This window comes from Lactuca sativa, chromosome 9, assembly GCF_002870075.4.
Source record: "Lactuca sativa cultivar Salinas chromosome 9, Lsat_Salinas_v11, whole genome shotgun sequence".
Taxonomy (NCBI): Eukaryota; Viridiplantae; Streptophyta; class Magnoliopsida; order Asterales; family Asteraceae; genus Lactuca; species Lactuca sativa.
Genome location: NC_056631.2, coordinates 210,262,216 through 210,286,390, shown reverse-complemented (window position 1 = coordinate 210,286,390; position 24,175 = coordinate 210,262,216).

Below are 24,175 nucleotides of genomic sequence, written 5' to 3'. Positions count from 1 at the left end.
AGTATACTAGACTACATTGATACAAAAATCAGTGTCACAATGACAGAACAAAAGTATTATGATTGTTAAATATCACAATTGAGCTTGGGGATGTATGGTCAGTCTTGGGAATGGCATAGCCTGATCAACTATGCTGGTCCGAGGAGTGATTAGCATATGCCCTAGAATGGTTGTGATGTGTTAACAAGTCTAAAAAAAAACTTACCAACAATACCACAAGAAGATCAGTAGAACCTAAACTTAAAATACTATAGGTGTATTTTGTACTACTAGCTACGTATATACTATATTCTCATACCTCTTTTCTCGCATAGATATCATGGCTGCATTCCATCACGACGACCCGTACTTTCCAAATGAAGACAACGCAGGATGGCTCGAAGCAGAGTCCGATGATGAGCATCCAATCCCCTTGGATGATCACCTCGCAGAAAGCTTTTCTGATGGATCCGACTCAGAGCGTGAAGTCAACAATCTACCTCCCATAGGTCAAGCCCCGAACAACGATCCCCGACCAACATTTCCAGGTCCCACTCCCTTGTGGGTAAACAACTTGAATCGCTGGAGCGACGAACATGGTCAACCCTTACCTTACTTTGGGGACCGAAGCTTTTACAACGTTAGCGAAGGTGGTTCTGCGGATAGAGCTCTGCCCGTCATGGTCCGTAGAATTGCTCGAAACGTTGAACAAGGTCGAGCAGCCATCGACCGAGTCATGGAAATTGATGCCAACTCAGGCGTTAATACCGTCCGCATTCGACTTCTGGAAGAAGCACTCGAAAGGACGAGGCGATCCAATGATGCACTGCAACATCAATTGAGCACCGAAATTGCAGAACTTCGAGTTCGCCAAAGAGCTCACGAACGACAACTCCGAGAAGTGGTTCGGCAACTGACATATATGAGGATTCGCCCTAGGAGTTCCCGTCATCGTTAGAAGATGTCTAGTACATCTTTGTCTTTTGATTAAGGAATAGCCTTTAGTATCCGGGCTTTTGGTAACGTTTGTCTGTAAAATATTCCTAACTCTCAGTACGCTAACTAGGAATCTAGTAACTGTCAAACTTTTCCTTATGGTATGATGTAAGACCTACTGTTAGGTCGATTTTTCCCTTGAACCCATTACATCAATAATACCAGTAATATTGACAGCTAAATAACCTATGAGAAAATCTTTACACTTGCGTTTTCCTACTATTCTTCCCTATTATGACTTCAATTTGTACACTCATTCAACTGTTGGACTATGGCTACTTAGTCCATGTGTCACTCTCAACTTGCTTACAATTGATTCTTACTGTTGTATCTGTCTTTATAAACTTATAGCTGAAAGATGCCTCCTCGCAAATCTCCCTGGAATAACCCTGCACCTCCTCCTCCTCCGGTCATAGATACTGTAGCTCTGAACGCTGCAGTAGATGTGGCAGTGGCAACTGCCATGGCCCAATACCACTCAACTAACAATAGCCAAGGTGGAACCCCTGTTGAATCCACTCATGCTGAGATCCATGTGCGTACGAAAGAATGTTCCTACAAGGATTTCACCAACTGTAAGCCGAAGTCCTTTTATGGAACCGGCGGAGTCATTGCCCTTTCGCAATGGTTCGAGAAGACTGAATCGGTCTTCGAAATCTGTTCATGTCCTGCTGCGTGCAAAGTCAAATATGCCGCATGCACCATTGAAGGAAAATCCCTAACGTGGTGGAACGGCCACGTTAAAGCTCTAACTCTCGTTGTAGCCAACGACATGGGCTGGGAAACAATGAAAGACCTCATGATTGAGGAGTACTGCCCGAGGGGCGAAATCCAGAAATTAGAGCAAGAACTATGGGGCCTAACCATGAAGGGCTCCAACATAGTCTCTTATACCGCCAGGATCAGTGAACTGGTGGCTCTCTGCCCCAATATGGTTCCCACTGAAGGGAAAAAGATCGAGAGGTATATCTGGGGGCTGGTGCCTCCGTATCAAGGAAATGTTCTATCATCAAACCCTACTACTTTCGACAGTGCCAAACGACTGGCACAGCGACTCATCGACCATGGAATCCAATCACCAACAGCAACAACAACTCAAACCGTCTCAGAACCCTCCAAACCCGCTGAATCTAAGCGGAAGTTCTGGGATGACAAGAGGAAACAGCGTGCTGCCAAAAAGCAGCAAATTGTGGCTGTGCATGCTGCAATAACCCCTACTGCTACTACTCCGGTGAAGCAGTATGCAGGAAGTTTGCCTAAGTGAAACAAATGAAACTTCCACCACAACGACCCCTGCCGTGAAATGCAGTGTTCTAACTGTGACAAGAAAGGACACACTGTCCATTTTTGTAGGTCTCCGGCAAGACCGATTACTCAAGTCCCTGGCTCAGGCGCGAGCCCAACCTGCTATGAATGTGGTGAGGCAGGCCACTACAAGAGGGACCGCCCCAAAGCAAAGAATGCAGGTGGATTGGGGAGAGTACTGGCAATAAGCCATGGGGAAGCAGTTGCTGGCCCGACGGTGTGACTGGTACGTTCCTTCTCGATAACTCCTATGCATGCATTCTATTCGATAGTGGAGCGGAGCGAAGCTTCGTGAACCATAAATTTTCTCACATACTTAAACATCAACCACACGCACTTAAAGAACAATTCACGGTAGAAATGGCAAACGGGAAAGCCGAAAGCACCAAGAGCATATACTTAGGTTGTACCTTAACTCTAGATAACCATTCATTTCCAATCGACCTCATGCCGGTCTCCATTAAAAGTTTTGACGTTATCATCGGCATGGATTGGTTGAGTCTTCATCGCGCCGACATCATGTGCTTCAAGAAAGCAATCCGTCTAAACCTCCCGTCTAACAAAACTCTTATAGTCTACGGCGATAAACCCAGTACAAGTCTTCGTATTATTTCAAGTATCCAAGCCCAGAAGTACCTACGTAAAGAATACCATGCATTCCTTGCTCACGTTGTCGATACGAGCCTCGAAACGAAAGAACTAAAGAACATTCCAGTAGTGAGCGACTTCCCTGACATTTTCCTAGAAGAACTACCAGGTTTACCTCTGCAAAGACAGGTTGAGTTCAGAATCGACCTAATTCTAGGAGCTACCCCTGTAGCTAAGTTGCCATACTGATAAGCACTAGCTGAGATGCAGGAATTATCTGGTCAACTTAACGAACTGCTCAGCAAGGGCTTCATAAGACCAAGCTTCTCGCCTTGGGGAGCACCAGTCTTGTTTGTTAAGAAGAAAGATGGATCATTCCGTATGTGTATCGACTATAGGGAACTCAACAAACTGACGGTCAAAAATCGTTACCCTCTGCCTCACATAGACGATCTATTTGACCAACTGCAAGGGGCGAGCTATTTCTCCAAAATTGATCTGAGATCCGGATATCACCAGTTACGAGTGCTAGAGGAAGATGTTCCGAATACAGCCTTCCGGACTCGTTATGGACACTACGAGTTCGTGGTGATGCCATTCGGATTGATCAATGCGCCCGCAGTTTTCATGGATCTGATGAATCGAGTATGCCGACCTTACTTGGATCAGTTCGTCATCGTTTTCATTGACGACATCTTGATCTACTCCCGGAGTAAGGAAGAGCATGGCAATCACCTACGACAAGTTTTAAGAACTTTACGAACGGAGAAGCTCTATGCGAAGTTCTCGAAATGTGAATTTTGGATCCGAAGAGTCGAATTCTTAGGACACGTTGTAAGTGAAGAGGGAATCCACGTGGATCCATCCAAAATTAAGGCTATTGAGAACTGGTCAGCACCAAAGACGCCTACAGAAATTCGTCAATTTCTAGGTCTTGCTGGCTACTACCGCAGATTCATACAGAACTTCTCCAGTATTGCGAAACCTCTTACAACATTGACCCAGAAGGGCATGGCCTTCAACTGGGAAGAGAAACAAGAGAGAGCATTTCAGATGCTCAAACGAGCATTGTGCACCGCACCAATACTATCCTTACCCGAAGGGATAGAAGACTTTGTTGTCTATTGCGATGCATCAAACCAAGGGCTCGGTTGTGTCCTAATGCAACGGGGTAAGGTCATCGCCTACGCCTCGAGACAGCTGAAGACGCACGAAGTCAACTACACCACACACGATCTTGAGTTGGGGGCAGTTGTGTTTGCCCTGAAGATCTGGAGACATTACTTGTATGGCACAAAAAGCACTATTTTTACCGACCACAAGAGTTTACAACACATATTCGATCAGAAAGAGCTCAACATGAGACAACGACGGTGGGTCGAGCTACTCAATGACTACGAATGCAACATTCGTTATCATCCGGGTAAAGCCAACGTAGTAGCGGACGCCCTAAGTCGGAAGGAATATTCTGGTCGAAGAGTTAAGTCGTTAACAATGACTATCCATTCGCACTTGTCTAAACAAATTCAGGCGGCTCAACTGGAAGCTATGAAACCTGAACATGTGGCGAATGAATCCCTCAGAGGAATGGATAAGAACTTAGAAGCCAAGGGTGGCGGAGCCCTATATTTCATGAACCGGATTTGGACCCCGAAGCGCGGTGGTTTCCGAGACTTGGTCATGACCGAGGCGCACAACACTCGGTATTCTGTCCACCCAGGTTCAGATAAGATGTATCTGGATCTTAAAAAGCTATACTGGTGGCCTAATATGAAAGCAGAGATTGCTACCTTCGAAAGTAAATGCCTTACTTGCGTAAAGGTCAAGGTCGAGTACCAGAAACCCTCTGGTTTACTACAACAACCAGATATCCCAGAATGGAAGTGGGAGCGGATCACTATGGATTTCATAACCAAGTTGCCCAAGACAACGGGTGGACTTGATACCATATGGGTCATCGTCGATAGATTGACCAAGTCTGCACACTTCCTACCTATCAAGGAAATCGATAAGATGGAGAAACTTACGAGAACATACATTATAGAAATCGTGCGACTACATGGTGTTCCTATATCCATTATCTCCGATAGAGATAGTAGGTTCACCTCAAGATTCTAGCAATCGTTGCAACATTCCCTAGGAACAAGGCTAGACATGAGCACAGCCTACCATCCACAGACCGACGGACAAAGTGAGAGGACCATCCAAACACTGGAAGATATGTTGAGAGCCTGTGTGATTGACTTCGGAAAGGCATGGGATACTTATTTACCCCTTTTCGAGTTTTCCTATAATAACAATTATCACACGAGCATCAAGGCTGCTCCATTTGAAGCCCTCAACGGCCGAAAGTGCAGATCCCCTCTGTGCTGGGCTGAGGTGGGTGATACCCAATTAGCTAAGGGTCAAGCTTCTGACAGTACTCTCACAGGTCCAGAAATCATTCAGGAAACAACGAAGAAGATCGTTCAGATCCGCGAACGATTGAAAGCCTCCAAAGACCGACAGAAAAGCTACGCCGATAAACGTAGGAAACCGTTGGAATTCCAGGTGGGTGATCGCGTTTTATTGAAGGTCTCACCCTGGAAGGGCTTGATACGCTTCGGAAAGCGTGGAAAGCTAAATCCAAGGTACATTGGGCCTTTCAAGATTCTTGCAAGAATCGGCCCAGTGGCTTACAAACTCAATCTACCGAACGAACTTCGTAACATACATTCTACATTCCACATTTCCAACTTCAAACTCTTGTAATCCCACTCAACGAGATCGAGATCAATGAGAGCCTCAACTTCGTGGAAGAACCCGTAGAAGTCATGGACCGTGAGGTCAAGCAAACGAAGCAAAGTCGTATCCCGATTGTGAAAGTTCGTTGGAACGCCAAGCGCGGACCGGAATTCACTTGGGAAAGCGAGGATCAGATGAAACTGAAATATCCTCATCTTTTTACTTAGTTATTTGTAATAATCTAGTAACTTAAAACTCAAATTTCGGGACGAAATTCCCTTAACAGGGGGATGATGTGACAACCCGAAAAACTTCTCGCGTGCACTCTTCAATTCTTTCCAATATTAGACTTATTTTACTATAAGGTAATACCCTTTAGAGTCTAATGAAGCGTTCTAAATGTGATATAATCAAGGTAGGAGTGTTAAGAAGGGTTAACTCGAAGTGCAGGAATCAAAACCGGGCCAAACACTCCAACACATGGAGTGTGCGGCCACACACTCTTGTTTGCGGCCTCACACCCTCCCAACCGCACACTCCACCTATATATGCCACACTTAGATAATTCTTGAACCCTTCCTTCACTTCTTCAAGCATAGAACACGAAAATCCTCTCAAGTATCATCCATTCTCTTTGAAGATCTTCATAAAAGGTACCAACAACACCAAGAACACCAAGATCTTCATCTGGCCGCACACATGGTAGCATACACCACCTGGCAGCACACATGGCCGCACACATGTGCTGGCAGCACACTAGGCCGCACACCTGGCCGCACACACACAGTGTGTATTTTGGCCGTACACCCTCTTGTATAGCCTTATAAACCCTCATACAAACATATATGATTATAACACATCATTATAAGTGTTTACTAGTCCCTAAGGTGGTCCCAAAATCATCAATTAGTTGTTCATAACACTAATTAAATCCATATATGTACCAATATATGCTAAATAGGATTCACGCGTGTACTCAAGTCACCACTTGGCACCTAGCGTCTAATCCAACATTGTCATCAGAACCACTCACTACAGGTGAGTTTATACCCCTTTAATTAACCTTTGAAATACTTTTAAATGTTTTAAATGCTTTTATGGGGGGGGGGGGAATACAAGTTGAATACTTATAGTTATTACATCAATCACATGTGATTAATAACTACAAAACCAATGATTTCATCACTGTTTCAAAATGTTTATCAATCTGTTTTACTTCAAAATGTTTTACAAACTCTTTTACTTATCAAATACTTTTATTTAAACTTTATTATACTTCTTATAAATTGCGTGTCCATATATGCATAGATATATAAGAAATGTTTAAAAGGCTTAGGAAGGCCATCCGCCCTATTTCCTTTTCCTCGATTTGGATGTGGTCTGGTGGGATGCCGGGTAGCCGTCCAAGGGTCATTTCAATATTAATTATATATCATATGTGCGTATATAGACATAAAAGTACTCCTATATTCATGCGTATCAGTTACATCATCAGTAAGTTACCATCGGGGTAACACAGGATCATACTTCTACAAATTCTAGATCAATGAGTCAGATCATTCATGAGTCAATACTTATTAACTATGAGAACATATACATTGCTTTACTATGAGAACATTTACAACCTATACTAGAAAGGGAACATACACAAATATACTAGTAAGAGAACATATACAACGATACTAGAACAAGTAACATTACATTACCTATACATGAATACGTTTACAATTGTGATCCACTGTATCGGGCATGCATTAAATGTCATAGCCCGAGTTGTAACCAGAATCTCTTGGAGGGAGAGCGTGAGTTTGCGTATAGATCTATACTGGATTGACTATCCTACACCTTGCTGCTAGCTACAGCCGGACCTGCAGGTCTGCGGGTGCCAAACGTTATACCTTTTTACGACCTACATTTGCCGTTGTTACTCAGTCGATAGTATGGTACAATTAATCACATAATACCTTAATATAAATCCGGTTTAAGGTAGGTAGTACAGCAGTACTTCCTATAATACACCACTACAATACTACATCAATTTACCCATTACATACATTTAAGTGATTATTTCACTTAAACATTGATGTACAAACTATATTTTGTTAATGATAGTTATACTTGGGAAATTACGCACTTTTACAACAATCGAATATAAAAAACAGTTAAGCCTTGGTAGAAGGTTATTTTAATAGAAAATATAGGTTTTTCTGAGAGATTCAAACTTTTACAAACACTTACAAACACTTACATACATTTTACAAACTTACAATGGAGACATGTTCAAACGTTTTGATAACAAACCCCGACACTAAAATACTTATGAACTCACCAGCTTAATGTTGATACTCGCTTTCAAAATAACTTGTATCCTCAGGTCATCAGTAGACAGGTACCAAGACCAGCTTTTGAGAAGATGGAGCGCATTCAGGACTCATGTCTTTATTTTGACTTACATTATTTTTGGTGTCTATAACTGTACAGAACACACTTGTATTAAAATTATATATTTAATGCAATAGATGATGTTGTTTTGTTGTTTACTTCTACTGTGTTGTGATACATTACATGACATCCTCCGCCCCAGAACGTTTCCGCCGTTCTCGGTTTTGGGGTGTGACAATGCGGAGGTACGATCATCCAGAGCCAGTAAGTAGACCCCAAAATACCATACAATTTATTTAATTATGTGATATGTTAGAACAGCATGCTAGTACTAGGCTAGGGATCTTCAGGAATTGGATGATAGAATTGCATGATTATATGATGCCTGCTAGCCTAGGGTTCCCTATTATGTGAGGTAGTTAGCAGTTCCTCTAGGGGCGAGGATTGAGTGTTTTCATGTATATGTTTATCGCTAGGGTCTTGTGGTGATACTTGATATAAATAAGGGTGGATGTGGAAGGTAGTATGAGACCATACTACTGAGAGCATAGGACCCATACGCGTATCAACGAAGTCACAACCCCTAAGGTCGGGTTGGGAGTTGGTTCCCGGGTTATTGAGGAAGCATTTGAATTTCTTGCGGTGTATTTTCTGTATGGTGGTTATGAGGCATGCCGGGGGTGGATCCGGGTTAGGATCAGGATCAGGAGGGGACGGTCAGGGAGGATCAGCACCACCCGAGGTCATTGGTCTGATAAGTACGGATGAGTTGGATGCCAGGATTCGTGAGATCCTGCATGATGAGATTGCTGCTATGTTCAGGGCGGAGATGCCGAAGATGTTTGGGTCGATCAAGACCACCATTGTTGAGAATTTTGATGAGCACTATGCAGCTCTTGCAGAGATGGCTGCCGCGGTAGCTGCAGCAGCTGTAGCAGCGGTAGGGGAGGAACCGGTCGAGGTTTTCAGTATCGGGACTTCCATAATACGAAGTCCCTACTTTCGTTGGAGTTCAGGATCCGATCATTCCTATGAGATGGTTTTCAGACATGGATGGTTGTTTCCTCATGTGTTCATGCCCTGTGGATCAGAGGGTGAGGTGTGCTTTGAACCTTTTAAGGCTCGGCGCGAAGGATTGGTGGAGGTTGACCATGGGATCTTATTCAGATGCGCAGCGGGCTGCAATTTCTTGGGATCGGTTTCGGGAGATGTTCAGTACCCATTATGTTTCGCGAGTTGAGAGAGAGACAGAGAGGTTGGCTCAGGAGTTCTTGGAGCTGGAGCAGGATTCGGATTCGGTGATGGAGATCACCAGGATGTTCACTGAGAGGGTGATGTTTTGACCTGAGTTTGTTTCGGAGCAGGCTCAGATGTCCTGATATCTGAGTATGCTCAAGAGGGATATCAAGCAGTTTGTGTCTACGCAGAGGTGCGAGACCTTTTTGGAGTTGCAAGAGGCCGCTCGGCGGCGTGAGTTGGAGATTAAGTTACAGTTGCGAGAGTAGACGCAGGCCCCGGTGCAGTCGCAGCCGGTGCCAAAACGGTCCAAGACCGTTGATTCCAGGTTGGGAGGTCAGGGTAGCCACACTTGTAAGAAGTGTGGGAAGGGTGATACCGGAGTTTGTAGGTCCGGTGGTGCATGTCGCAAGTGTGGGAGGGAGGGGCATTACGCGAGGGATTGCCGTCACTCAGCCCTGGTTCAGGATTTGAGGATTTGTTATCATTGCCATCAGGCTGGTCACTTGAGGGCCAACTGTCCACAGCTTGTTTCCAGATCGGTGCAGGTTCCAACACTGTCTTCTGTGACGATTACTGGCGGGGGTCAGGGTGGAGCGGAGCCTCCGAGAGCTCAAGGTCGAGCTTTTCAGCTTACTGCCGAGGAGGTCAGGGAAGAGCCAGATGCAGCTGCGGGTATGTTTCCATTTTGCTATCTTGTTATCTTGTGGTTATTATGGAGTATTGTATATCTGCTAGTCTAGTTCGCATAATCCATGATAACAACCCGAATGAAGGATGGTGAACCCATCATGGGGCACATGCAGAAAATGCAAAGATTTGTGGACCATTTGCTGAAGCTTAATGTGAACTTCCTCGAGGAGCTTGCAATAGATATCATTTTGCACTCCTTACCTTCATGTTATGATCAATTCCGCATGACATACCACATGAATAAGGAAGAGGTCACTCTCAGCAAACTTCATGGACTCTTAAAGACCGCGGAAAGTTGTCTTAAGGGTAAGGCGGTTGTTACTACTCCTACTCCTACCAACTCCAACCCTGTCTTGGCAATCGAAAAAGGACGAGGGAAGAAGAGAAAGAGCTATTCGAAGGGTACCAAGGCTAGGACCCTTGATGGCTCTTCTTCAAGTGGAACCAAGAAAGCTTTCATCACTCCTTCTTCTGACCCAAAAGAGGGTGAATGCTTCTATTGCCATGAAAAGGCACATTGGAAGCGGAACTGCCCAAAGTACCAACAAGATGTGAAGGATGGGAAAGTCAAACCCAACCATGCAGGTATTTACACTATCTTATCTAATAACTCACCCCATTCTAACTCATGGGTACTTGATACCGGTTGTGGTATTCATATCTGTTCTAATTTACAGGGACTAAGAAGAAGTGAGAATGTGGAGCAAGGAAGAATAAACCTGATCATGGGAAACAGGAAAGCTTCAGTTGTCACCAAGATTGGAGTTTATACTTTATCGCTAAGAAGTGGGTTTAGTTTAGATTTGAATAAATGTTGTTATTCGCCAGAAATGGCAAGAAATATGATTTCCTTTCATGCATTGTATAAACAAGGTTTTACCTTTTCATTTGATAATGAAGTTGGTTCAATTAATGCTTTCTTTAATAATATTCGTTATTTTAAAGCATTACCTTGTGATGGTGTGTATGAAACTGTATCTGTGGTTGATAACTTAGGAAATAATGTTTTGTGTATTGATTCTCCTAATATTAATAACTTGGATAAAGCATCATTATGGCATTGTCGTCTTGGACATATAAGCAAGAAACGCATAGGCCAACTCCAAGAGGATGGAGTCATGGAGTCATTTGACCTAAAGTCAAATGAGAGTTGCGAATCATGCTTACTTGGAAAAATGACAAAGTCACCCTTCACAGGTTATTGTGAGAGGGGTGAAGGTTGGTTGGATCTTGTACACACGGATGTGTGTGGACCATTCAAACATGCCACAAGGGATGCTAATCGTTACTATTTGACTTTTACTGATGATTACAGTAGGTATGGATATGTCTACTTAATCAAGCATAAGTCAGAGACTTTCGAAAGGTTTAAGGAATTTAAACAGGAAGTCGAGAATCAGTTGGGTAGGAACATTAAGATGCTTAGATCCGATCGAGGTGGTGAGTATCTTAGTTCAGATTTCCTCGACTATCTTAGGGAATGTGGGATTGTCACACAATTGACACCTCCCAGGACACCGCAGTTCAATGGTGTGGCTGAGAGGCATAATCGAACATTGTTGGATATGGTTCGTTCCATGATGAGTCGAGCTTCGCTACTAATCTCATTTTGGGGGTATGCCTTAGAGACTACCACCCATATCCTTAATCTAGTCCCTACAAAGAAAGTTGCCAAAACTCCTCACGAGATGTGGACTGGTAAAGTACCCAAACTAGACCACATCAAGATTTGGGGTTGCGAGGCTTTTGTGAGGCGCGATTCTCATGACAAGCTAGAACCTTGAAGCGAGAGGTGTATTTTCATCGGCTACCCACAAAGATCCTTTGGTTACCTCTTCTACAGACCTAGTGATAATGTGGTCTTTGTATCAAGAAGAGGATTCTTTCGAGAGAGAGAGAGAGAGAGAGAGAGAGAGAGAGAGAGAGTTTATAAGCCAAGGAGACAGTGGGAGGCAAGTTGACCTTGAAGAACTTCAAGAGTCAAGTGGTGAAGGAACTTCAAACCCTAGCCCTCAACTTGAGGAGGAAACTCTTATTGAGCCAATTGACGAGTTTGTACCTCTGAGGCGTTCCACGAGAGTTAGGAATGCACCTGAGCATTACTATGGTTTCCATATTACTGCGGAAGGTGAGACACTTATTAGTGATGAGACACTAGTAGGTCTGGATGAACCTAACAGCTACGGAGAAGCTATGGCAGGCCCTGAGCCTGCTAAATGGAAAGAGGCTATGGATAGCGAGATACAATCCATGTATGACAATCAAGTTTGGAACTTGGTTGAAAATGTACCAGGTCGTAAGACTGTAGGGTGCAAATGGATCTTCAAGAAAAAGACCGACATGGATGGTAATGTACACACTTATAAGGCTCGACTGGTTGCAAAGGGCTTCTCTCAAACTCTTGGAGTGGATTATGATGAAACTTTTTCTCCAGTAGCCAAGATTAAGTCTATTAGGGTTATGTTAGCCATAGCTGCATTTAATGACTATGAAATATGGCAAATGGATGTCAAAACCGCTTTCCTTAATGGAAAGTTGACTGAAGATGTTTACATGACTCAGCCAGAAGGTTTTGTCAGTAACGAGTACCCTAATAGAGTGTGTAAGCTTGAGAAATCCATTTATGGATTAAAGCAAGCACCTCGCAGATGGAATCTTTGCTTTGATGAGAAAGTCAAGGAATTTGGCTTTTCTAGGAGTGAAGATGAATATTGTGTGTATGTCAAGCTAGTAGGAATATAGTTAGCTTTTTGGTATTGTATGTGGATGACATACTACTCATAGGAAATGACATCCCAACTCTGCAGGAAGTTAAGTCCTGGCTTGGGAAGTGTTTCTCTATGGAGGACCTAGGAGAAGCTGCCTATATTCTAGGGATAAGGATTTTGAGAGACTGGAGTAAAAGACTAATTGGCCTTAGTCAAAGTACCTACTTGGACAAGGTGTTGAAGAGATTCAGCATGCAAAACTCCAAGAAAGGAGAGTTACCCATCCATAGTAATGCCAGATTGAGTAAGACACAAAGCACTAGTACTGAGGCTGAGATAGTAAAAATGAGTCGAGTGCCTTATGCTTCGGCAGTAGGCTCGATCATGTATGCTATGACTTGTACTCAACCTGATGTAGCCTTTGCCTTGAGCATGGTTAGCAGGTATCAAGGGAACCCTGGCATGGCTCATTGGATTGTGGTAAAGAATATCCTCAAGTATCTACGGAGGACTAAGGACTGGGTCCTTACCCTCGGTGGGAGTGATGACTTAAGACTTGTAGGGTATTGTGATGTTGGTTTCCTGACTGATAGGGATAATTTCCGCTCTCAGTCGGGCTGGGTCTTCACCCTAAACGGAGGATCAATCACTTGGAAGCGTTCCAAGCAGCAGACAATGGCTGATTCCACTTGTGAATCAGAGTATATAGTAGCAAGCGAGGCAGCAAAGGTGGCTATATGGCTGAAGAACTTCATAGGAGACCTTGGAGTAGCACCAGCTATAAAGGAGCCCATGGAAATTTTCTGTGATAGTGAGAGTGCTGTTGCCTTAGCCAAGAAACCAAGGGATCACGGGAGATCCAAACATATTGATAGAAAATATCATTTTATCAGACATCGCATAGAAGAAGGAATCCTCATGGCAAAGAGGGTATCATCGGATGAGAACCCAGCAGATCCCCTCACGAAGGGACTGAGTAGGGTTAAGCATCTCCAGCATGCTCGGAGCATAGGCTGAAGGATGATATAAGTTTTAGTAGTTAGATAAATTATGAAATTTGTAAAGTGTAATTGACATTTGATGATGAATAAAAGTTGTGTTTATTCATGAGTAAAGTGTTGCTATCTTTTGTCAATCGTTTACTATAATTTTTTTTTTGCATGTTTTGACTTCCATAATAGTATGTTGTGGTTTCACATGTTATTCAAATTTTCCACAGTCAGTCATATGTTGGAAGTAGATATGAAGTAAGACTGTCATGAAGTTGGTTGTAGGTGTTAGGATATAAGACAACACTTCATGAGTGCTCATAAGTTCTGAGTATTGGAATCAACCCACGCTCACTGGAATCACTTCATGGAATTTTATCTCGAGTGATCGTGAGACGGTAATATCATATAAGTATTCAAACCTAGAGATGTGATTTGTTGCCTATGAATTGATTATGCATTGATTGTACGAAAACGCATTGGTAACTCGATGTTATAAAATGTGCTTTTGTGTATAATTCAACTAGTAGTAGAACAAACATATGAGTCGAAGTTTATCTGTTCCTTCTTGGATTTGAAGCTGATATCTGGGCCCCTCGAAGATTTTGTTTTGACCTATGTACCGGGCCCGGTCAGAACTAAGTTGATGTGTTCAATTAAGTTCTTTGTCAAAAAAATCGGGAATCGGGAAACAAACTGCTGGACAATGAGTAAGACATTGTTCCATGTAATTGTCCGGTTGATATCTAGAACAGAGGATTATATGATCATTTATCTTAAATGGCGGATCAACATCTTCTCAGTTCCAAGAGAACTTGAAAGAGCTACGATTGCCGATCGGTTCCTAAAGTATTGCAGTTATAGTTATTAGACTTATCCAAGTGAGAGACTGTTGGATAAGGTGTCTAAGTCCATAACTATTTCTGGTAAGTACTTGACCCGACCCGGCATGGTCCATTTGGGTTGCATGGCACCATGCAATTGGATAAACTAAATGAGAGAAATAACACATATGGTTTATTAATATATTATAAGTTCTACTATATTAATAATATTATTTAATTAGTTTTGATCAAGAATTAATTTAGATTAATTAAGTGATCAAAAGATAACTAATTAGATATATAGGTAGATTAAGTAAATCTTCCATATCTTATATAGTGGGCTAAGAGGCTCCATGGAGTATCAAGTTGGGTTCCACCCATAAGATGCTCCATGGATGCTCCATGGAGTTAACCCATGGATCAAGAAATGAAGAGTCATGGAACATTAGGGTTTACCTAATTTCACACACTATATAATCAATGTAACTCTCCCCAAAATCGGTTACACTAAGAAACAAGAGGGCTTGGCCGATTTTGCATGTGTTAGAGTATTCTCTCAAGTTTATTCTTTGCATTTGGTGTTGTGTGAAGCATTTGAGGCATCACATTTGAGGTGCTAGGCTCACAAGGTTTCAAGGAACACCATCAACAACAAGGTATGTAGTTTTATCTTTTATACAAAGAAAATTGTACCCCCTGTATGCTAGATAGGTTCATAACCTTGGAAAACAACTTTGCATGATTATTAGACAAACATAGATCCAAGGTTATTAGGGTTGCATGTACACTTAGGTGGCTGGTTTGAAGCAGTTGTCGTGACTCTGTGAGGGAAGAGTTGGACTTAATAGTCTTTGATAGCAGTGTTTGGAGGAATCTGAGTCGGTTGATACCAGGATTTGTATTGTGGGAGTATTGTTGGGTCAAAAAATATGGTTTATAATTTGCTTTTCTAGGAAAATATATTTTTATGTAATGTTGTATGTGTTTGCGGTTTGTGTGTACGACCGTACACGTGTGTACGGCCGCACACAGGGTGTGCGGCTGTACACATGTGTATGGCTGGAGGTCCATATAAATAAAGGAGTGCTTGTAGGAGTGTACGGTTTTAGAAGGCAAGAGAAGAGAGAGAAAGTTAGAGAGAAGAAGAAGTGTGTGTGAGAGAGAATCTATTGTAAGGACCATCAATCATATCATCAATACATCATAGATTCATCTAAAATCTTCTTCTCCTTCTCTTCCATTTTCATTTGACATCATCCAATTGATTGAGTTTCCGCACCATCAATTGGATCTGATTGATACACAAGCAATTTTGGGGACTAACAATTGGTATTAGAGCTTGGTTGTATCAGTAAATTTTTCAGATCTGGAGCTTATTTGATCTTATTTTGAAAAGATAATAGCGATTTTGGATAGATCTCGCAAAAAATAAGGGGGTTACTTCTTTGCATTTTTCATAAAAATGAGTTTTTGATCGAGTTTTGGAGCAAAAAAAAGGTGAAAACGTCATTTTTTCGCGAATCTATTGAAGGTGTGCAGCCACTTGAAGGTCTGCGGCTCGGAGCACTGGAAGGTGTGCGGCTTGGAGTGTGCGGTTCGGAGTGAGCGCCCCGGTGTGTGCGGCCTCGGTGTGTGTGGCCGGCTCGGTGTGCGGCACGGACGTGTGCAGTCTCGGTGTACGCCTCGGAGTGAGCGGCTCGGTCTCGCCTCGGATTCCCGGCTCAGCTGCCTCGCTTTCATATCAACAGCGTGTTCGGCTCGCATTTGGCTCACCTCGCAAGCAGCAACCTCGCATAGCAGCCTTGTATTAAAAAAATAGAAACGGAAATTGAAGCTGCCAGGATTCGAACCTGGGTGTTACCCCTACACAATCGGCACCTTACCATCTTGACCAACTTGCTAGATGTTTACTTCCTTCGGAATTTAATTCATAAGGATTTTCGCCCAAAAAATTGAAGCTGCCAGGATTTTCGCAAAATTGTCATTTTAGCCCAAAATTCAAAATCTTTTATTTTAAAATTCTATTTTCACCCAAAAAAATTTGATTTTAATTTTAGACTTTATTTTTAACTTTTGAACTTAAAATTTTTGCTTTTGACTTTAAAGTTTGACCCTTGACTTTAATCTTTGATTTGTTTTTGTTTAAGTTATAAATTTTCAAATTTAGCTTTTTGGTTTGACTTTTAAGTTTGATTTTTTAGATTTGAATTTTAAGGTTGACTTTCTTGGTTCTTAAGTCAAAGGGAAATTCAATAAAATTATAAAAAAAATTAAAAAATATATATATAAAAAAAAGGAGTTCCACATCAATTCCGGTAAATGAATCCAGTTGCTCTCCATCTTGTGTTAAAACTATTAAATTTTTACGAGAATCAATAGATCTAATCAAGAGAGAGAATGAGGACTTAAAATATGAGAGGTACACTATTAGGAAAGAACAAAAACCCCTGAAAGCTCAATTAGAAGCCAAAATCAAGGATTTCCGAAAACTGCAAGAAGATTACAGCAATAAGTGTGAGAATTATGATCACATGAAAAGAAAACTTGTTGCTGTAACTGAAGAACTTGACGCTTTGAAAATAAAGTGTGGAAAAATAGATGTTAGTTTCAAAAATTACACTGCGTCAAGTAAGACAGTCGAGTCCTTATTAGAAAATCAATTGAAATTCAAAGATAATCAAAACAAGGGTCTAGGGTATGATAGTGTTCCTCCCCCTTTCAATCATAACTATATATCCATACCTTTGACTCAGGAAGAGATTGATCGAGAACCATTTATGGTATACGGTAAACCAGTTGTTGAACAGGAAACTGAGGGTGTTGAGATGAACGATACTAATGATTCTACTTCTTGTGCAGGTAAGGTAGTAGAGGATGAGAACAAGGAGAAAACTATTGAACACACCAATGACTCCTTGAACTCTGAATCTGTTGCTTCGTACTCAGCTGCTTCTGATTAACCTGTTGTTGGTAAATACAGGCCACCAATTCTAGTGAAACAGAGTGCCTGTTGTAACTGTGCATGTGGGAAAAGCAAGAGACAAGGCATGGATACGCCACCAGGGGCAGGAAGAAACAACTCCATAGTGAAGAAAAAAGACATGTTTTCACTGTGGAACACCTGGACACATTGCCAGAAATTGTCCAAATCGCGCATACGTTCCCTACTACGCACATGGCTGGCAGAAAACACCAAGAGGGAGATACCCCAAAAGAAACCCTTCGAGGCCACATTCATACAATAGTGACTGGAATGCCCAGAAGGCCAAGAATCAAAGCCACAAGGACAAGAATCAAAATCCCAAGGGCAAGAAGGGAATGTCGGCCAAGAAGCCAAATCCAAGAGATGCTCCCATGAAGCCAAAATCAAAGTCATCTCAACGGCCGACATCAAGTCCCAAAGCAAGTACTGAGCCACCCATCAGATCGAAAAAGAAATGGGTTAAACCCAACTACAAATGTGTTCCAAAGGCTCACTCTCCCAAATCAACTAATGACTATAATATTTCTTCATCTTCTGTTTGTGATAAACAGGATATGTCATGGGAGAGAGTACCATGCAAGGATGACAAAGGTCGAACCAGTTTCAAAATGGACTGGGTTCCAAAGTCCAATATGGAGGCATATCATCAGACTTCGGTTTGTTGGTAATGGCTGTTCCGGGCACTTGATAGGAGACATCTCTCAACTGTACAACACTCAGAACATTGTTTGAGATTATGTGTCCTTTGAGAGAAGGGAAGAAAGGAAGGGATCACATGGGGTTTGTGCTTAATGACATGAAGAATTTTCGGATCTGTTTTGAGATTACGTGTGCTGTTCTCAGACCTTCTGGATGATAATTCAATCGGTGACTTACGGTTTGAGTTTTCTTCTCTATACTCCTGAGTTTTTCTTAAGTTGATTCACTTTAAAGACAAATTTTTGTTTTAGGATTGTTTAAATTTGCGCATTTCCTTTCGTTTCTCTCCTATGCACAAATTTAGGGGGAGAAATAAAAACAAAACAAAAATTAGAAAAATTAAAAAAAAAACATTAGAAAATCAAAAAAATATGTTGGTTATGGAATGTGCTTGAGGGAGATGTTTTGGGAAATGAGTGATAACGAGCAATCTGAGTCTGCGTAACGTACCCAAAGTTGAAGGGTCTATGCTCTGGTTTGATGCGTCGGTAGGCATGAAGAATTTAACAGACTTGACTAGCTGCAGATGAACTTAAGGAATCTAGAGACTTGATAAATCTTAACCTAGATAGTTCCGTTTAGTCTGACAATACGACGCTTGGATAGGTTGAGCAGGGAGATATATATGGGAATCTACGCGTCACATTAAATGAACCCGTATCTGGAACCGTGGTTCAACTTTTTCCTCCATGTGCGGATTATGTCCTTAATTCCGGTATTGATGGGACAACTGGTAAATTCTGATAAATTAGGTCTATATAAAATCATTTTCTTTCCTTCTGTATGTTAGTCATATGTTACCTCCTCTACGTGATTGGAAGAGATCCGATCTGGACTGTAACATATGCAACTCTATTTCTTTGCATATTATACATACATACATACATATATATATATATATATATATATATATATATATATATATATATACATACATACATATATATATATATATATATATATATATATATATATATATATATATATATATATATATATGAAATTCTTATCTGTTAGCCATATGCTGTCTCCTTTGCGTGACTAACAATCCGACCTGGTACACAGCATATGCACTATAAGTGATAATACTCTGAATCTATCTTCTCCCCTAATGATGGTCTACTCATCCGATGTAAGGAGTACTCTGGAAGTCCTTGATTATTGAGGTATATCTGGAAGCAGGAAACATGTTCCAATACAATTAAAATTGAACACTCCAAGATTGTCTATAGATCTCGCTGCTCAATTTAGGTGGACATCAATATCCCTGGTCGTCGTCAGCTGAATGGTCCTTAAGATATAGTATCTAGAAACTTAGGATCAGATATAATATCTAGGAACTAGAGATCACATTGTCTTGTCACTTATAGTATGTCCTAATTTTGTCACAATTTTTCGTGTTTAAGTAGACAACAATATCGGCGATCGACTAGACAAAGACATGAAGATGGAAATTACCGACAAGCGGATAAATGTTGTCTAAAAACTTTGATCCCAAATCATTCTTAAAGTTAGATATCATTTTATTTTTGTTAAATTTGTTCATAGTTTCTTTTAATTTAAATATTAGGGGGAGAATTAAAAAAATAATTTAAAAATCAAACAAAAATCAGAAAATTAAAAATTCAAAAATAGTGTTATTTCTTGTTTAGAAAATCCAAAAACAAAAATTTGTTTCTGTTTTTATTTTTCCTTAAAATACAACAACAAATCCAAAAATATTTTTTTGTGTGCTAATTTTTCTTTTAGTTTTGTTTTGTCGTGAAAAGTGATTTTAGGTGTAGATGAGACTCGTGGAGACTGTATTGAAGATCTTTTGAGCCAAGGCTTCATCCGTGAGCATCGAAGAATTGAAGATTATGTGACGGATTGCATTGAAGCCTCCTCAATCAGTATGCTGCTATCTTAAACCTGCTGAAGTGATCCAGTAGATTAGTTCTCTTCGTTGTTCTCTCTGAAGATTCTCAAGCTAAAAGCGCTATCTTTCAAGAATTAGTACATGAAGCCTCCTCACCCAATGTGCGTTCAATGTCAAATTTTGAAGAAAAACTCAACCGCTCAAGATGAATTCATTTATTGAAGATTCATATGTTCATCTTGATGCTGTGAAGAAATCAAAGATTAAAGCTGAAGCCAAAGCTCCCATTGAAGATTGACAAGAAAAGCCAGCTATTTTTTAGGGGAGCTTGTTGGGTCATTTAGAAAAGAAAGCTATAAACCATGGGGGAGATTGTTGGGTCAAAAATATGGTTTATACTTTGCTTTTGTAGGAAAATATATTTTTATGTAATGTTGTATGTGGCTGCGGTTTGTGTGTACAGTCGTACACGTGTGTACGGCCGCACACCCTATGTACGGCCGTACACAGGGTGTGCGGCTGTACACATGTGTATGGCTGGATGTCCATATAAATAGAGGAGTGCTTGTGGGAGTGTACGGTTTTAGAAGGCAAGAGAAAAGAGAGAAAGTTATAGAGAAGAAGAAGTGTGTGTGAGAGAGAATCTATTGTAAGGAGCATCAATCATATCATCAATACATCATAGATTCATCTAAAACCTTCTTCTCCTTCTCTTCCATTTTGATCTGACATCATTCAATTGATTGGGATTCCGCACCATCAATTGGATCTGATTGATACAGAAGCAATTTTGGGGACTTACAAGTATCATCTGGGGTGTATTGCTGTAGGCTTTGAGGACGAAGCCTAATTTAAGTGGGGGAGAATTGTAACACCCCGAGTTCAGAAGTGCATGTTCAGGGTACTTAGTGTAAATAAGGAAGGTCGACTCGGCGATTTGAGTCACGATTCCAGTCATGTGTTAAGTGACCAACTCGGCGAGTTGGTGCTGAAGGGAGAAAACCCTAATTTCAGGAGTTGTGCCCCATATAAAGCACATTACAGCCACCCTCAGCCTCTTTATTGCCCATTTGAGTTCCATAAACCCTAATTAGTGTGTGTGAGCCTCCATTGTTAAAGTTTGAGCTTGGAAGAAGAATTTAAGAGGAGAAAGTTAGAAGATCAAGAGGCTAGCGTCGGGAGATCATTGTAGATCCGGAATCTACTCCTTCTTGGGCACATTTCTGAGGTAACAAGTCGTTACCTTGAGTTTTCTCCTTCTAGATCCATTCTAAGTTGTTGTTTTGGGAATTTTAGCTTGTTTGGAATCTATTTCGGGTTTAGAGGTTAGATCTGAAGTTGCAACTTCAAATCTAGGTTAATAGTGAGCCATGGAAGATTAAAGCATCAGCCGTGGGGCTTGATTTAGAGTATCTTTGTCCCAAAACCTCCTTGTATCTTGATTGGAGCTTGCTGAGCCTTGCATGCACGTAAAGTTGGAAACTTTACATGTGAATCTGGCCCTAGAGGTCCAAATCTATGTATTGCAGGCATTGAAATGGCCTGAAATCATCTGAACGAAGATGTCACGTTTGGACTCGGCGAGTTGGACTAACAACTCGGCGAGTCTGTTGAAGATTGCCTTGGACTCGGCGATTCAGTTCTTGGACTCGGCGAGTCTAGTCGTGGAACCCTAACCTTTTCTGGTTGAGCTGTGAATCGGTGAGTCGAGGGATGACTCGGTGAGTTGAGCAAGAAGGGACTCAGAGCTTGTTGGACTCGACGAGTTTTGGGGCGACTCAGGGAGTTGAGTCGTGGCATGGGAGTTTTTGAGTATAGGAACTCGACGAGTCAACGGGTTGACTCGACGAGTAGGGTCAACTAGGAAGGTTGACCTTGACTGAGGATTTGACTTGGACCAAGGGTTGACTAGTTTGACTTCCAAGGGTATTTTGGTAATTGTTGGTGTTAATTGGTTTTGGTTATTTGGTAATGATCAGTGGTGGAGTTCGTGCTTGTGGTCAGAGCAGCGTGGTCTTATTTCTTCAAGTCGGCAGTTGCAGGTGAGTTATACTCACTATATCAACAGGTTCTAAGGCACCAAGGCCGGCCCTTTATCGGAGGGAAATCCGGGTAGTTGTTGTTGTGTTATTAGAGGTGGCAAAAATTGACACGACACGAAACCCGACACGAACCTGACACGAAATAAACGGGTTTGGGTAAGATATTTCAACCCGTTTAAATAAACGGGTTGACACGACACGAAACGAAAATTAAATGGGTAAGATTAGGGTTGAGAATTTCAACTCAAATATGACTCGAAAATGACCCGTTGTTGTTGTTATGTTATTATTTAAATAAACTAGAGAGATACAAAATCAAAACCATAAGTAAAAGAAAGCCTTCAAATTAAATTGTTTTGTAATGTTGAAACGACTTAGCCATATAGATCAAGACTTCATTTCAATTTTTCATTCTCTCCCAAACTACCCAGTCTCTTTCACCACTCCCGCATCCTCATGACCTTTTTCATCCGCCTCCCCAAGTCCCACTCTTTTAATTTTGTCATCTGAACTTGCTATGACTTCAACTATTTTGCCTCCAAAGTATTAGCTTTTCCTTTCTGCCTACCTAACTCCTACTCTTTCAACATGCTCAATCTTTTAACCTCACATGACACGACATATTTCGAGTTATAGCCCTAACCCGAAAACCGACACGAACTCGACATGAAAATAAATGGGTTGACACGACATGACACGTTAATTAAATGGGTCGGGTTAGGGTCAAGCACTTTCAACTCGTCTAGTGTTTCGACACGACACGAACCCGACACGACACGACACGATTGCAACCTCTATATGTTATTGCATTGTTATGTCTGCATCCTAGTAGTTAGGATGGTATATGTTAGAGACCTGGTGAAGGTCGGTATCATGGTATATAGGATGATGCTATGCTAGTGACCGGTTAGGTCGGTATCCTGGTTAGGATGTTGTTATGTTATGTGATATGCTAGATCGGTTTGATTAGTTGTGTGATGTTATATGATTATATGTTTATGTTCAGATGGTTTTTGGACTGGGGCTGGGTTGAGGCGGGTCCTGCTTTGTGCTGTAGGCTAATATACCTAGGGCGGACCGGTTAGACCGAAGGCCTGGCGAGCGGTCCGAATAGGCTGAAGGCCCTAAGAGGGAGGACCAGACGTGCCGAGGCTCGGAGAGTCGACCAGAAAGACTGAAGGCCTGGTGCGGGTGGTCTAGTCATACTGTAGACTCAGAGAGTGGACCAGACAGACTGAAGGCCCGGTATGGGCAGACCAGTCATATTGTAGACTCGGAGAGAGAGTAGACTGGGTGTACTGAAGGCCTGGAGCAAGCGGACCAATCACACTGTAGAATCGATATGGATGATTCTTCTTTTTATGATGTGATATGTGTGTGGTATTGTGGTTGGTATTTTGGGGGTAACTCACTAAGCTTTCGGGCTTACAGTTTCAGTGTATTGTCTCAGGTACTTCAGGAGATCGCGGCAAGGCGAAAGCGTGATCGTACCGCTCCTCGGTTTTATGTTGATGTCCTGGGATACTCTGATAATAAATGAGTTGGAAACGTTTTTGTAATAACTTAATGATTATGGGTTGTTTCTGAAAAGTTTAAATTGGTTGAAAATTTTTAGATGTTACATATGATTATTTATTTTGAGATATGAAGAGTGACTCGATGAGTTGATGCCCTAACTCATCGAGTAGGATCGCGAATGATGACTCAGATTAATGAGTAGACTAGATGAGTCGGCGAATGGACTCGATGAGTCCGTGCTATTGACAAAAACCCTAAATCCTTGGTCATGTGCCCTATTTGAGGGTCCTTATGGTCTTCATTTGCGGCCACCCTTCCATGGAAAAGAACCTTAGCATTTTTGAGAGTGTGATGTGTGTGAGAGAGAGAGAGAGAGAGAGCCATCTTGAGCCATTTGTTGTGATTTTTCTAAGGAGGAGAAGTGATCCAGCAAGAAGGACCAAAGGAGGTTCTTGTTCTGAGACTTTCAAGAAAGGAGACTTCACTTTGAGGTAGCAATTCGGCCCTTTTCTTCTTTATTGTGTAGGCTTATTTAATCAAGGGTTTCTTTAGCCTTTCTTGAGTTGGAATAAGAAGCATGAGAAGTCCCAATGTGAAATAGACCTTAGATCTGGACCTTGAGAGGTCCAGAGAGTCCCAATCATCTAGCTT